Source organism: Amia ocellicauda, chromosome 1 (genome assembly GCF_036373705.1).
Source record: "Amia ocellicauda isolate fAmiCal2 chromosome 1, fAmiCal2.hap1, whole genome shotgun sequence".
NCBI lineage: Eukaryota > Metazoa > Chordata > Actinopteri > Amiiformes > Amiidae > Amia > Amia ocellicauda.
In genome coordinates this window covers 57,290,818-57,294,723 of record NC_089850.1, presented here as the reverse complement: position 1 = coordinate 57,294,723, position 3,906 = coordinate 57,290,818, and positions in this window count along the sequence as shown.

Sequence of the window (3,906 nt, the reverse complement as noted above, 5' to 3'; positions counted from 1 at the left end):
TGATCTAGGTCTAAACCCATGCCGGAAGGAAAACATTATTTAAGCCATAACGCCTCTGTAATCTGAATCTACTGATTGAGGCCACATCAGACATTGGACACTTCAGAATCCTTAGTGTTTAAAAGCTGAACTGCGGACTGGGTTTTTGCAATCACACAGCAGTCCCAAATCTCAACAAGAAAATAATAAAAGTGTCCTGCTCAGTAGACCTTTAAGATTTTCTCTTTTTAAAACTCGGGAGATCCACCTCAATCAAGATTCACCTCAATCATACCTACTACTTGCAACAAAATGAAAAAAAAACAGAGATTTATTGTGATGCGGCTCTTGATCTTATCCGCGACATGTTCGAGGAAGTGGGGCTGTCATTTCCAGTCGTTGCGGACTGCTGGGCCCCGCTCAGTTGATAACAGCCTGACTGGAAGAAGGGAACAGGGGAGGCAAAGCAGACTTGATTGCTCACAATCAGGAGGGAAGGAATTACATGCATCAGACAGCTAGCATCCCTTAATTGCTTTTCGGAGTATGGCTAATTTCCGTTGTGCTTGTGAATGACCCCATTGATCCTCGCATTTATCCTCCCTAACCAGTTACACCGGACGGAACGAATGCAGCGCACACAGAGACGATCAATAGAGTGATTTGCAAAGCTTTTTTGGTTCCCACTCCTCAGCTGAATTTGCCCTACTTTTTTATTTATTTCCCTGAAGGTTTAGGGAGTGTAGTGTAGTGTAGGGAAAGAGTGAAATTACAGTAATGTATGGACAGGTGTAGTACAGCATGATATGAACCATAGAAAAGCACAGCAAAGGAAAGTGGATGGGGAAAACATTATAGGAACACAGTGGTTTGAGGAGAATAGTGCTGTATTTTATATTTTGTTTTTTTCCACTAGTGCGTGCGTGCTTGGGCAATACTGATGCACAACAGAAATGGTAATTATGTAATCTATAATTGTAGCTAGGCCAATCTAAAAAAAGGGTCATATAGCTGAAGAAAACCGATGGGAATTGGGTCTGAACATTTAGAACATGACAGGCAAGGCAATGACAGGGAAACACACAGCTGGGAAGAAGTAGGAAACAGGGAGTCAAATGAGGTCAGATTCGCTAATTGTACTCGCAAATGTGCTGATGAAAGCCTCGGCAGCCTCCATTCACTGCCACTTCAAGGTTCACAAACAAATACACATCTCTCTCTCTCTCTCTCTCTCTCACTCTCATTTTCCTATTTACTTATTGCGTGCTAATGACATGAATAATGGATGTCTGCATTTTAGCAAGGCCTAAATCAATTAATGAATTAAATGTTTGGGCTTTAATGACTAAAAAGCCTGTGATGCAAACACAGACTGCTGAGGGTGTTTTTTTTTTCATATTGTGCTTGAGTGCTGTTCTTGTTTTCATTAGGTGTTTTGGTAAACACGAATTGCCTGCTTTGATTGGTGCCGGGCACTGGCTTTGATGACGCAGCTGGGCGAGCTGTTGTGATCGTCTGTGTCTATGTGACTCAAAATATCTAAGTGACAGCCCAGCTTCTGTCTGAGCTAATGCAATGGTCAAGAGTGACTAACATAGACATTATTTTCCCTGTGTACCCCATTCTAGACCAGGGAAGTCCTGCCTTTTGTTTTTATCAAATACAAAAAAGGCAATTGATGCTGGATAATCTATCAAAGTTGATAAAGTGGAAGTGGTGGGTGGAGGGAAGGTTGTGCCTGTGCAACCCTAAACCAATACCCTGACTATTTCCTGCCTCTTATTGCAGCAGTTTAAGCTGTTCTACCCCTTGAAGTTACCAGAATGACAAATATGCAGAAACAACACCTTGATGGCAAAATTCTCATACCACACAGGTGAAAGAAATTGAAAAAAGTGGATGTAAAACCTGATCCACGCCATGCCTTTCACTCTAGTCATCCAAAGTGGGAAGGGGGGTAGGTAAACTTGCAGTGTAAACCTGACCCAGGGAGAACAACAACACGAGCACAGTTTGCGGTTACATAATAGTGACGTGCAGTTTCTCGCTGCCCGGCACCTGGAATTGCTTAGAACACGGAGAGAAGGAACGAGGCCATGACACTCCATGAGTTGATCATGGAAAATGTGCAAAAGGAAAAAAAGAAATAAGACATTTGGGGAGAAGTGCACGGCCAATTTGAAACAGGCAGGGATTAGAGAGCAGCCCAGTGTGAGAGGAATGCCTGATGTTTGCCGGGATGGCCTCCAGCTATGTGATTACTATCAGCTGACTTCTCCGTTCACTTCCACCAGCTTTCTTGTGCCTAATTTTGGTTATTTTTTGCCTTACACCCCCCTCCCCCCTTCTGTTTTGAAAAATCCTTGGCTCCTGATTAAAGGCGCAACCCTGTTCGCCTCTTGTTTTCTTTCCCACTTGTTTCGTAACCTTTCTGACTGAGCCTTCTAGCCCATTCTTATTTCCCCTCATGGGTGAGGTCATGGGTGGCCAGACTGAGTGCGTGCTGGGAAAGTTACTGACTGGCTACGGCAACAAACAGTGTCTTTTTCACCATAATCAATTAGTGACAGCTGTAAGTCCCTGAGTAAGGACATCTGCTAATAAATAAATACATACATACATAAAAATGAAGGTACTGATTTTTCTTTCATTACCTACACAACTCAGTTCCTTCACTTCATTATCATTTGAACTCCCAAATCATCTCTTCTCACAAAGCTGGTAGAAGAAACCTTTGTTGATATATATATTTTACAAAACACTTTGGGTGGCGAAATCTCCTGTGAAAGCTGAGATTCAAAGGGACATTTGGGAATAATGTTATTCTCTTAATTACTTAAGGGAGACATGAGCTGTAACACTACACTGGCTCTCCCAGCACTGTTCTGACCATTTCTCCAAAACGTTTCTACATGAAGGCGTGAATACACCAAGGGCCCAGTGACTCTGTGGTCTGGCCTTCAAACACAGCAGGTTGGGAAGTTCACCGTGGACAGTCGCTGTGTTAAGATTCCCCGTGTCTGTCGTCAACCCTGCAGAGAGATATTATACATTGAATCAGACCTGTCCCCGTCTCTTTCAAACAAACAGAATTGTCTGAGGTCACCGCAGGGCCTATGGGAAATACATTTAAACAAACACTTTTATTTGAAAGTCACTTCATTTGATTTGACCTCCTGCCTTTTGTGAAATAAAATCATTGTCAACATTGTGTTTGCATTAGCACTATGCTATCAGAAATCATTCCAGTTTGGCCATTCTATAGTTGAAATTGTTTTTTCTGCAAACATATGTATTACTAACATAGACTTCATTTTATTTGTTTTATATGATATCTTGAAAATATGAAGAGAAAGTTAATTCAATAATAATAAGCATAACCTATATTATTATTAGTTTAAACGGAGGGAAAGCTTAGTCATTAATTCATAATTGAAAACATGTTCTGCTGAAGTAGCCCCATCATCTGCAGGGCATTAGGAATAATACATCTTAGACTAGCTCGAGTTTTAATTATGTGCTTTTTCCCGCACGTTTTATATTAATGTATTCGTATAAGAGGTAAAATGTAGAATATATAAATATATATATCTGTATGTAGGAAAATACAGATGTGTTTAAGTAATGCAAACGTTGCTTTATATTTTGTTTCACCTGTTCTACACATGCATGCAAAATACAATAAATACAAAAAACGTGTGCGCTATACTCAATCTATATTTGTATATACTCATTACTCATAAATAAATGATAAACTATACAACAAAAAACGTGCGTGCATTCGTTATTTAATTTGTGCATACTGCGGTACACAGACACCTTAAATAACGGTGCCCGCAACAAAGATGGCGTCTCCTTGCATAGCATTTGTGTACCAATGCGCATGTGTACTGCCCCTTCGTTCCATCACTCAACTTTATTGACACA